The 12,884-nt window shown below is 44.6% G+C and overlaps 1 protein-coding gene and 1 long non-coding RNA gene across 4 annotated transcripts in view; one reads left to right on the top strand and one right to left on the bottom strand.

Moving 5' to 3' along the window:
- LOC478670 (LIM domain containing preferred translocation partner in lipoma) overlaps nt 1-2,821 on the bottom strand; it is a 603,162-nt gene extending 600,341 nt beyond the window's left edge. Inside the window, exon 1 of one of the 3 annotated variants that reach the window (XM_038583676.1) lies at nt 2,751-2,821. The gene's annotated coding sequence lies outside the window, so the exon portion shown is untranslated. Of the gene's footprint in view, nt 1-1,904; nt 1,971-2,750 lie in introns of those variants that run through there. The other 2 variants (XM_038583674.1, XM_038583673.1) reach the window with 2 other exon arrangements.
- LOC102156936 lies at nt 2,021-6,041 on the top strand. Its single transcript, XR_005383900.1, has 3 exons — nt 2,021-2,824; nt 4,785-4,906; nt 5,361-6,041. It is a non-coding gene; the product is annotated as an uncharacterized LOC102156936 (long non-coding RNA).
- The last annotated feature ends 6,843 nt before the right edge of the window (nt 6,042-12,884 follow it).

The raw sequence follows: 12,884 nt of genomic DNA, 5'->3' as shown, positions 1-12,884 counted from the left end.
ATGGTGACGTTGGGGTTGCAAGGTTGGAAGGAAGAACATACACTGAGCATATACCATGTAGCAGGCACCGTGCTGGGGACTACACCTTACATGGTCTCATTTTTCATTATATTCAAGATGAGCCATTAAACTAAAGAAGAACACAACTGTAATAATCTATCATGTACGTACCACACTGTATAGTCTGCAAAACAAGTCGGCATCTATCAACCCATGTGCTCTAAGCAAACATGGGAAGCACATAGAGCAATGGTTATCTTTCCTAATTCCCAGACCAGGGAAATGAAGGCAGGGGGACGTTGTTTTTCTGGGGGCGGGGGGCACATCTGATAACTGGCAGACCTCTGACACCCCACCCTGCTATACTCACTGCCTTTCTATGCATTCACAAACTTCTTGAGCCATTCTGGCCCCAAAAGACTCATTCTGTCAGTCATTTGCTTCATTCTCATGGAGCCATGCAGCCAGCCTCATCTCTGCTAGATTTCCTAAAACTCCCCAACAGAGAATGGCCAAGGTCTGATGGAATGCTCTTGGAGAAAGGGACACTCACTACCTTTAGATTCATTCTTTCTATCCATGAAAATGCACTGTGCCCCTGTCATGTGCTAGAGATCCCAATGCCCTTGTGAACAAGAGATGCTGTCCCTCTTCTGACCAGGTTTTATGTTCACAAAGGCCATCATCACATGTGCCCTGCATCCTGCCCTCTCCAGTGGAGTCTCATTCCTATAACAGTTCCTGGTGAGAAATCACTTCTAGTCCTGAGAGCTTTCTTGTGTAGACAGTCCATCTGGCTAATGTCCCCTTCAGAGGACAAAGCAATAAAGTCCAACACTCTAGAGGAGGTCTGTGAGGAAGGGAGAAAGAAAGCTCACAATCACCCAAATAGCGTTAGATGGTGGTTCTCACCACCTCGTAGCAGAACCCAGATATTCTTTGAGGGACCGCTCTTCTATGCCATGTAGCTGCCATGAAATTTGCGTGTGACTGTCATCAGACTCAATTCCAGAGGAGAGCCCAATGCACAGGCCATTTAGCACAGTCCCATCCTCTTGGCCTCAGTGACTGTGCAGGAATGCACAGTATGTAACCCAGGGCCATGGGGACCTGGTACAAAAGGCTCTTCCTCTTCCAGGCAAGAGGAGGGCTAGAGCCCAGGATGCAGCAGGAAGCCATCTCCTGACCACAGAGTGAAACATCCAAGGTTAAAGCCAACACAGAGAAGGCAGAGCAAGGAGTAGTAAGAGAGAAACAGAGCTGAGTCCTGGCCCCGAAGCCCACCTCACCACTGGATGTGCAGGTTTCCAGTACGATCCCTCATCCACCGTGTTCTAGAGGCCATACTCTATTTCACGCAGTCCCAGGCTGCACTGGCATTTTAGGAGACATGAGCCACTATTGGTTCACAATTAGCTTACGGACAACAAAAACTCCTGAGTGTCTTCCAGCTTCCTCCTGCTTATGTGCTCTCTCCCATTCTGTCATCACACACTGATGTGTGGTTGGTTGGTTGGTTTTTAATCCAAGTAAAAGTCTTCATATTAATCACAATTTCATTTTAAACACTGAAAAAACTCAGGAAGTATAGCAGGAAACAAAGATTCACATTTGATTCTTAAAGTGTATGCTCAGGGCAAAACATTCAAGACCATGCGTGAAATTTAATAAGCTAAGTAAGGTATTTAAGGATCGAAGCAGTAGTTGCCAGTCTTTTATCTTATGCAGATCTACTGGCACACAGAAGGTCAGTTGTTGTTTTAAGAGACATTGATTAAGAAAAGGTGACAAAATGTAACCATAAACTCTGTCACACTTTTAAATAAGGTTAGGTTTTATCAACCACTACAGCATCTGCTGTTTTGAAAAACTATACCATAAACGTGGCAAGGCATATTATTTACCCAGTATACAGCCAGTGCTTAGGACACACAGGGACAGGTCCTCGGAATGGAGATCTCAGATCTCAAATTCTAAATGGAAGCTTTTCCCAGAATTCTCTCATTGTTCTCCTCAGATCTCTGTCCAGCCAAGGGCGGCCCACACCGCTATTCTTTTCACCACTCCTATTTTCTAGAACATGATGTTCTCTTCTACCTGTGGAACTCAGAAGTATTTCAAAACTGAAGGGAAAGCTTCCCTTTGCTCGCGACCCCCCTTTCTAAGTATGGAATCGGATCCCAGTGGAACTCCAGCAGACCCTTAAGACAACAGGTCTCACCCTTTGCCTGAGCAAATCTAGCCTCCCCTACTACTTCAAAGGACTTTTGTGAAAATAAAATGAGATGGCAGAAGTATCTCGTGTGGAGGTAAACAAGAATCACTCGACAATACAACTTTTCTTTCCTCACAAACGCCCATAACACTGTTCATTGACATCTTGATTTTGGTTCTTCAATTTCAAGAACCCTTCCCTCCATGCCAAAGGAGAAAGAAGGAAGCAAAACAATTATTGGCAATCCAAACTCATCACTACCCCCAATTTTCTTCCAATTTCTCTTCATGTTCCTTCCAAGAGCAGAGTCCTGCCTCTGCTTTGCCACACATTTTATGAGCATTGTTCTATTCTGTCCATTGTCAGTGAAATCAACTCAAGATCAAAAGAAAGAAGATTGTGTTTCCTCTCTAATTCTTACTCCATCCCGGCATCCAGTGCCCATGTGTTCAATGGAAACCATGGATTTTTTTAGACTCATTAAACATGGTCATTGTGTATAAAAGAAAAGTCTTCCGTTCTTCATAGGACTCACCAATTGAGGAAAAATACCTTCCCTCTGATGAGTGCCCAGGAAAACAATAAGAAAAGGCCTCAAACGAGAACCAGGTGAGTGGATTTTGTCTTCAGTTGTATTTCTGCGCTTCAATGTCTCCACCTGTGGAAAATGGGAGAGGGGGGGTTGCTTACAAATTCTAGGCTCTTGGGTACCTGAGTGTCTCAGTTGGTGAAGCAGCCAACTTTTGATTTCAACTTTTGATCTCAGCGTTCTTGGATCTCTCTCTCTCTCTCCGCCCGTCCCCCAACCCTCTCCCTAAAAATAAATAAATCTTTAAACACACACACACACACACACACACACACCAAATCTCTAGGAACTTGCCAGCTTTAGAACTTTCCAGCTTTATGAACTAACTAGGCCATATGAGGAATAATGCCAGGTTTGAAGCCCGCAAATTTGATGGCTTCCCTCTCTACCTGCTAAGCCCCCAGTCAGCTTCTGGCACTTCTCTTGCACCAATCTGTCACAGAATCATTGAAAGGAGTTTTCAGGCAACCCAGCTCTTCTGAAAAACAACTTCATCATCATCGCAGTGGGGAAAGAGATCAATAGTTAGATATTCACACTTTAACCAAGAAAAAATTAATAGCAAAATCTCAACGACAAAGATTGGGTGGCTAAGTGGTTGAGTGTCAGCTTTTGGCTCAGGCGGCTGTGATCCCGGGTTCCTGGGATCAAGTCCCGCATCGGGCTCCCCACAGGGAGCCAGCCTGCTTCTCCCTCTGCCTATGTCTCTGCCTCTGTCTCCCTGTCTCTCTCATGACTAAATAAATAAATCTTAAAAAAAAAAAAAAAAAAGGAAATGTTTCCAAACTCATTTTTTTTTAAAGATTTTACTGACACTCAACCACTGAGCCATCCAATCATCCCTGGGGACAAATTTCTAACTGTGGGACTGAGTGACCCCTCTGAACCTTAGTTTCCCTGTCTAAAAAAATGACAGCCAGTGAGCAACAGAGAGCTGGACAATCCTGACACTTCCAGGTAAGCCCTCATTACAAGTTTTATTTCATTAAGACTTATTACTATTTTGCTAAGGATTATGCAGTACATATTCCAAAAGACAAGTATTCCAAGGCAGTAGGCTGTTAAAAATGTGTGCTTTGTATATGCTGGAGGAATCCACATACCAGAAAAACCACTACTCCCATTTTCATTGTTGTCATTTTAAACATTATTTAACCAACCATGAAATTGATTTGTGTATATCATCTCATTCAGTCCTCAAATACTGCGATCGGCTCAAAGTTGGAAGGAACCTTAAAAATGGCCCACCTTAACTGTTCCAACTGACAGAGGGAAAAGCTGAGGCCAGAGTAAGGAGGTGGCCACTCCAGGAGCCACAGGTAGTGGCAGACAGCCCAGGGTTTGCTCCATGGACCCAGTTAGAGTCATATTGACAGAGGAGGACACCAAAACTCAATGGGCAGAGGGACTTGCCCCTGGTCACACAATCAGCTTTAGAACAAAACCCACAACTTCCACATCCAAGTCTCCGACCACCTACTGGAAGCTCTCGGTATGACCCAACAGGAAAAAGAAAGGAAGTCAGGAAAATGGTACATAATCAAGATGAGCCCAGCAAAGCAATGAGTTTCCTGAGACCCGATGGTCTTCAAGGACTTTAGAATTCTCAATGCCATTCCGCTGAAATGACTAAGGGATCATTTCCAACTTGCTGAGGAACGGAATTTGCAGAGGCAAACACCAGACCTGCAGACAGTACGATCTCATAGAAAACAAAAGATAGACACCACCCCCCTGCAAGCCCCTGGAAACCTAAGTCTCTCCTTGCGGAGGGAGATAGAAATCAGAGCGGTTTCTACAACAGCAGTAGAGGGCCCTGGACTTGCCAGATCTCTAAACTGGAAGGTGAGGCTCTCCACCTTGGCCTTAGGGCAATGTCTCACACACCTGGCGGCTTCCCTCCACACACAAATGACAGTGGTCTCCTCTTCCATAGTCGACTTCTCTTTTAATCATTTTTTTTTCTTCTCTTCCATAAAGAGAACAAGGAGTTTTGCTAAAGAACCACTGTGAAATGATTGAAGTTCCCATGCAAACAAACCATTAGCAGAGTTCAAATGCAATTTAAATTACCAGTTGTTAAAGTGCTCCTCAATTTCGTGGTAAGTTTCCAAGGAGAATTACATGCTATATACTATTTAATTGGTTGTTTTCTATTTTTTAACATCCATTTATCCCCCCCACCCTGATATTTCAGAAGTGTCTATAAAAGCTTCCCTTTAAAAAATTATACATTGTTGAATAGATTAAATCTAAAGATTGAAAAGTATCAGCGAAACAGCTGCAGGATTATGCAGCTCAGCAGAAATTGATGGTTTTGACACCACAAAACATGCAGAATTTTAAAATCTCAGGAGTCACCTTGGAATGCCCTCAGCTCCTTCCAGGTGAAGACACTGAGGTCCCAAAACGAAAAGGAGGACTTGGCTCCAAGTTCTCTGCCTGGTCAGTGACAGGCCCAAGATGACAGCCATGACTCCTAACCTCCGCCCTGTGTTTGGAGGAGATGATGGGAAATACTCAATGAATTTTATTTTCCACCCGTAATTTTTTTAGGAGAAATATGAAGCCGCCTTCAGATATACTCCTGACCTCAAAACCAGAGAGGGCCACGGCAAAGCTCTCTCCTAAGAGAAGAACAAGAAAAGGCTGATGAGTGATTAGTCAAAGGTGCTCAAAATGAGCAGATCCTTGGCAGGAACAGGAAAGACACTCTTCCAGATTAATGAAACAAGTTCTGGGATATCCACACTGCCAGTTTCCACTGCTCTATCTGGTCCGGAACCAGGAACTGCTCCTGCACAGAGAGGCTAAAGGATTCACAAAACAAAGGCAGGCCTCGTCGCGTCTGGAAAGGGAAAGGATTTCTAGAGGCTACCATGAGTACAGGATGAAGCTGAATGCTTTGATACAGGATTTGTGTAAATTATTTAACCTCCCTGAGCTCAAGGTCCCTGTCTGCCAAACAGCACTAATACCACCTACCCATCGGGGTCTAAGTAATCCTGCCCCGGGGATTCCAATTCCAGCACGCACTGCACAGAGCCCACACGCAGCATGCATTAATGCTCGGCCCCTTGGCTTCCAAGGTTTTCATAATTTCTCAAAGCTTATGATTCTGTGGCTCTAATTGATGCAGACTATAACTGACTCTTGTAAAAGCTATGTATGGTCCCTAAGTGCGCTGTGTGGAAATCCATTTGTCATTCAAAAAATAAAATAAAACACGTGTGTGAAACCTTACATGTTCAAGCATTTTGCTTCAAAAGCAAACTTTTTTGGAACTTCTATTTTAAAATGGCCTTCAGTAAGACTTAAAATACAGAGAACACACTGAGAGTTGTCAGACAGGAGGGAGTGGGGTGATGGGCAACAATAGATGAAAGGGAAGAGAAGTATAAGCTTCCAGTAACGGAATGAGTAAGTCACAGAAGAAAAGGCACAGCATAGGGAATATAGTTAATGATATTGAAAGAGCGAGGTTTGGTGACAGATGGTAGTTGCACTTACGGTGAGCAAAGCATAACACATAAAGATGTTGAATCACTATATTATATACCTGAAACTAATGTAACACCGTGTGTCAACTGCACTCAAATTAAAGAAAAAAAAATCTAATGAAAAAAAAATGGCCTTCAAATCCAATTTATGAATCAAACAGGAATGAAAATCCCAATTTAAAGTCCAAAGCTCATTTAAACTTTCCATCAACCCTATAATAAGAACAATTTCCCAATTGTCCACTGAAGAAACGGAAGGTCAGAGAGGTCAGGCCACTGCCTGGGGTTTGGGGGATGACAAACAATAAAGCCAAAACCTGAACCCAAGTCCTCAGCACAAGCTCCACAACCCAGGTTTTATTACATTGCAGTTACAACTATACTCTGGACAGCTGTTCTGCTAAGGGCAGAAAATATGAAAAAACTCTTCCACTATTTTTACATTTTAAGGAGCTCTGGGGTAAAAAACAAAGCCTGAACCTTCAAACTAAAAAATGTTCACATTAGAAACAGAATCCTCCCTGACTTCCACCTTGCTCGATGTTCTTAAGTGAAATAAAAAACTCCAAGCCCTGGCACCAAGCAGACATCTGTTGGGTATGTGGGAAGCAGGCCTGAGAAAGGGTAACAGGGAGCTGATATCAGGCCAATTCAACAGAATTCCAGTGGCTGGGCTCATGATCAAACAAACCGCGGGTAACCCTAGAATGAGCTTCTCAACACCCCCTCTGGCGCAACTGTTAGCTGACACGATGTCATGTGCCCTGCATTCGCAGGTGCTCAAAACAGACATTTGCTAGCACCTCCTGTCCTTAATAAGGCACAGTGTATGGACCTAGCAGGTGGAGGTGCTGAGTCAGACTTGACTCTCAAAGAGCTCACAGGCTCACCAGGGACACGCTCAAATACATAAGACAGGATGAAGAGTGTGCAAAGCACAAGTATGTTCAATGTGGTTCTGAGAGTCTGAAAGAGCTCTCTCTGCAGATGACTTCTCAACTGAGCCTGAACACCCAAGAGGATTTCCATGAATGAGGAGAAGGAAAATAGGCCCAGGGAACACGATGTGCTCTAAAGGCCGTAAGGAGGAGTCCAGGGTATTCTTAGGGAAAGTGACTAATCTGGTGAGGCCAGAGGCAGAGCACAGAGGGATGTGGTGGGAGACAAGGCTGGAAAGGAATGCTGCGGCCAAGACATGAAGGACCTTGTGTGCCAGGCTAAAACACTTGGATCTTGAGACTCATGGCTACTACATTTTGGGAAATGATTTAAGAGAAAGTTAAATGGTAGAGCTACGCCTTCAAGAACTGAATCCCCTCCCATGGTCAGTTTCTAAGCACAGGCGGAGGATAGGGGTGTCTAAAGGACAGCTTCCTCCTCTGAAGGGACCCCTTCTCCGTGGCCCACAGAGAAGTCAGAGGAGGAGGTAGCTCTCAGTGGTGCCCCAAACCCACACTTCCATGGTATTCTGAAATTCCCACCCATGAAAGACCCAGAGAAGAAACCAAGACTACTATTCCAAGCAGGATTTCCACTGTCTTCAGCGAAATGCCAGCACTACCCAACTTGATGAATCAGAACACAGGCTGCACATAGGCTCCTGCCTCTTTCCTGTTACCAAGCAAGAGCCAGAGGCCTATCCAGCACACACTGTGTGTGCCCGAAGCTCTCTATCACAGTGCTCCTGGGCAGGCCTGGCACCATGTGACTGGGCTTCCAACTAGTAATGAGCTCGCACTGATGACACCAGTCAGGCCATATGGAATCTTTCCCTTAAAGAAGTCATTGTGGCAGGTCCCATTTGTTAAAGGCACAGGCAAGACATTTTTCCCTTCCTGCCCTTAAAGGAGCTCCCACTCTAGAAGGAGAGATAAGACATAAAGTAGGAAATGGTGTGTAACCAGAGAAGAAGCAAAGATAACAGTACAAATCCTCACAAAACTGCTGTGACTTGGTGTGATTATTTATACCCATTTGATGGATGAGGAGCCTCAGGCTCAAGCAGATTCACTGACCTGATGGATCACACATCTAGCAGTGTCATGGCCAATGAAGCTCTCATGCTCATCAACACCACAGTGTTATACTCTCTTGCCCCACAGCCACCCCACTGTGGTGTGAGTTAGCAGAAAAGAGAATAGAGAGATCCTTTCTGGTGTGAGACAGTGTGGATGGTGGAGAGTGGATGGTGATCAGAGGTCACCTCAATGAGAAGGTGGCATCTGTGCAGAAGTGCAGAGGGGGACCAGAAGTTCTCTGGATGAAGATGGGAGAGGTCACCTTAGGCTAAGGGAAGAGCATGAGCTAAAGCATGAAGGTGAGAAAAAGCAGGCTATGTCTGGAAAATGGCAGGGAACGTGGCTGTCTTAGGGATGAGTGAGCCAAAGCCTCAAGGAAATTCACAACAGGCAGGCATTATGTCTGGCTATGATGAGCTGGATACTGCGGGTGGGAGTTTTTACTCCTCAATGGCAAAAATCAATAAATTTACATTCAGGTACATACAGCTGAATATACTAGGAAAATAATAAATGTTTCAAACAGAACTGTGGCAAGGTTTCAGCCTACTTGGGATTCTGTACTTTAGTGCTAAGGCCACACACACTAGCCTTCCGGGATCTGGGCCAGGGTCAGGAATAATGGACCTTTAGGGTCTTCCGATCGATGCACAGAGGAACACTGGACTTTGGAAGGTTACAATTTCTGTACCTCTTTTTGTAGATTCTGACCTTCTTGCAAAAAAGAGTCCCTACAGCTCATTAAATGAATTCCAGGCCCTGGCTGGAGCACAAGTACCCTGCCTGGTGAACAGAACATGGAGAACAGGACAGGGGCCCTATGAGAATCACAAAAATTCTAAGCTTGATTCTTGGATTCTCCACAAATGAACTATGGAACCCTGAGCAAGTCACTTCCTTTTAATGAAGTTAAATGTCTTCAATTGTAAAATGGAAACAATCATACTTATATAGCTAGGTTCTGGTGAGAATTAACAATTAATTTGTGAGATTAAATATAAGGCTATGTGTTTCTACATGCAGCCTGACATGTTGAGAATAGGTACTCCCCCTGAAAGCCACCATGATGATAGGGGTGGTATAAAAACGGCGCAATCCTCCTGGTGAAGTATCTAAATCTGGAGTTGTCAACAATTTTCCCCCTGTTGAAAATTGATCTGTATTCCCCAGGCAAGTCATTACATCTTTTTGTGCCAAATTGTTTTCATCTTTTAAATGACCCAGTAATCCCACTTTGGGCAATATACATAAGGGAATAATCCAAAAGGAAAAAAGAAGGCAATTTGTTCAGAGATGTTATTCATAGTGCTATTTCTAGCTCTTTACATATCCCTCTATTATAGCACTTATCTCACTGTGCTGTAATTATGCACTCCCCTTCCATACGCCTCCAAATTATCTTTGAATCAATCCCCAGCACCTAGCACAATGCCTGGCATACAGTAAGAACTCAATAAATGTTTGTTGACTAAATGAATGGGTAATATGAAAGAAATTTTAAAAGAAATTCAAATGAGCAAAAACAAAACTGTTTTTAAGAGATAATGTTCAAGAGTTTTAAAAAAAATTGGTAATACAGTCTGCAAAACATTTGAAGAGAAGTATGTGAAGAAGCCTCAGGAGTGAATTTTAGGTTTAGATTATGATCTCTGAGCATCCCCAGGCTCAGGCCCAGTACAGTATAAGACTGGCATGAGAGGGCGCCTGGGTGGCTCAGTGGTTGAGCATATGCCTTCAGCTCAGGTCATAATCCTGGGCTCCTGAGATCGAGTCCCATATCGGGCTCCCCACAGGGTGCCTGCTTCTCCCTCTGCCTATGCCTCTGCCTCTCTCTCTTTGTATCTCGAATGAATGAATGAATGAATGAATGAATGAATAAATAAATAAATAAATAAATAAATAAATAAATAAATAAATAAATAAATAAATAAATGAGAAAGACTGGCATGAGATATCCAGAGGCACGAGGTTCCATGCAGAGTCACTTCGGCCTGGTGGTGAGGAAGCACAAGGCTCAGTTAGGAATCTTAGATTCCCAGCCTGACTCAGACACAGCCTCACATTGACCAAATCATCTGACTTCTTTTTTTTATTTATTTATTATTTGTTTTGAGAGAGAGAGAACATACATGTGGCAGGTGGGGAGGCAGCGGGGTAGGGAGAGAAAATGTGAAGCAGTAGCACTGAGCGTAGAGCCTGACATGAACCTTAGGATCGAGACCTAAGCCAAAACCAAGAGTTGGATGCCCAGGCACCCCTGGTGGCTCAGCGGTTTAGCGCCACCTTCAGCCCAGGGCCTGATCTTGGAGACCCGGGATCAAGTCCCACATCGGGCTCCTTGTATGGGGCCTGCTTCTCCCTCTATCTGTGTCTCTGCCTCTCTCTTTCTGTGTCTCTCATTAATACATAAAATCTTAAAAAAAAAAAAAAAAAGTCAGATGCCCAACCAACTGAGCCATCCAGGCACCCCCAAATTATCTAACTTCTATGACACCAGTTTCTCCATGCCACTGAAAAATGGAGGGTTTACAGGAAAGTCCAGCACATTAGAAAGAATTATAGAGGGGAAGGCAAGGGCCAGGAGGTGTGAAATCAAACATAAATGAAAGAGGAGGTCTAGGAGGTACCCCTGGACCAGCGTTCTCAAGTCCCAGCTCTTCTGGGCTCCCACTGAACCTTCCAGAGCCATCTTACAGGGTGGTTGAAGGCTCTTCACCAGAGAATCTGCAGGAGGAAGGAATCCCTGCAAAAGCAGACAACATATCAAGGAGAAACAATATGTTAAATGTGGCCCACAAAATCAACATCACTCTGAATGTTCTGTATGCTTGGTGGGAAAGAATGTTTTATACAAATACCCAGGGAGAGCAGAGGAAGCGTCACGTTCTTCAGGGCTTATTTTGGGGCGTTCCAGCAGCTCTCAGCCAGGAAGTCAGAGGCAGGAAGCCACTGCCCTCTGTTCCCTGGCCAGAAGTTCGTTAGAAACTGAAGCGGGGAGCACACAGGCTCCTTAGTCTGAATCAGCTGCAAGTCCATGCACCCCCACTACATATTGTCACCTCCATCAGGGTCTCCCAGATACCTGCCCATTGACCTTGATGCTTCTCTGAAGGAAACTATACTTGACTTCCTGTAGACGATCTCTCCAAAACCAAGTCGCTTCTCTCTGGCCCCACTTCTACTGCCCTAATCAAAGTTACCACCTCCCACCTGATTCTAGCAAGGGTCTCCTAACTTCCTTGCTTCTACCCTTGCCTCCCCAACTTGCAATCCAGGCAGAATGATGCTTATCAAACACTCAGATGCTTCCCATCACCCCTACACTCAGGTCAAGCCCCTCCTCCAGCTTACTTAAACCCAGCAGCCCTTGCCCTGCCCTCCTACCATGCTTTTCTTCCCTCTGCAGCCCACTACCTCTGAGCACTCTGGCCTCCATCTGTTCCTCAAGCACAAACTCATTCTCACTCCACAGCCTTGGCACTGACAGTGGCCCCTGCACCTCTACATGGTTCTCCCCTCTGATTTTTGCATGACTGGCTCCTCGTCATTCAGATCTCAGCTTAAATATCACCTCCCAGATCCCTTCCCGCATTCACTCACATCTGAGTGCCCCGTGTGAATCTTCCTAAGTGTTACTTATCATTCCCTATTTACGTGTTCATTTATTACCTGCCTCCTCCACACACCTCTACTAGAATGTAAGCTTCAAGGAATCATTGTTCTATCTGTCTTTTTCTTCACTCCAAACCCGATGCTGGATCAGTGCCCAGAACAGTATGAAGCACCTAAGTGGGAATCCAATAAACATTTAATAAAATTAGATGAATACATGTCACCAGTGAAAGAAACTGTACAGATCGCTAAAGGGCAAGTTGCCCGGCACTATGGACAACGTCTAGGCTTTGGAGTCAGACATGGATCCCTGATGCTCACAACTCAGGAGCTGTAGGACTTTAAGCAAGTTTTCCCATTTCTCTAGAACTTACTTTTCTCAGGTAAAATGGGCATAACAGCACCTGCAGGGTGCCAGGAGAATAGAAGGATCAATCACGTAGAAAGCCTCATGTGGGCTCAGCACAGATGGAATGTGTGCCATTGTGAACAACCAGCCCATCTTCCAGGTGGGAAAAATGAGGCCCAGAAGGGGCCCATCATCGCCCAAGTGAAACACTGAGTTAGCAACATACCAGGTCAGAAAATCACATCTGCAGTGTCTATCCACTGCTCTGCAGACCAGCTCTTCCATAGACCCAATATTATGTCACCAATTTATACGTTCCGTCTTATTCCATAAGGGAGCTGAAGTACCTAACAAAGACGCATATAGTTTGCGGATTTTTTACAAGTAAGAAACTGGGGAGGGAGATGGAAAAATAAGGTGAAAGGAAGAGACAAAGATTATAAACGAGAAGAGCCATACATCTCCTACCATTTTCCAGAGGTGGGCTTCACATGTGGCTCCAGAGATGGACAGAAGATGGAGAGAAATGTGTACATGTGGCCCTTTGGAACACCTGGTTACTGACATGTCACAGCCAGGTGTGAGGAGGTAACACCATCCA

Source organism: Canis lupus, chromosome 34 (assembly GCF_011100685.1).
Source record: "Canis lupus familiaris isolate Mischka breed German Shepherd chromosome 34, alternate assembly UU_Cfam_GSD_1.0, whole genome shotgun sequence".
In the NCBI taxonomy this organism is placed as follows: domain Eukaryota; kingdom Metazoa; phylum Chordata; class Mammalia; order Carnivora; family Canidae; genus Canis; species Canis lupus.
This window is presented reverse-complemented; position numbering and strand designations above follow the sequence as displayed.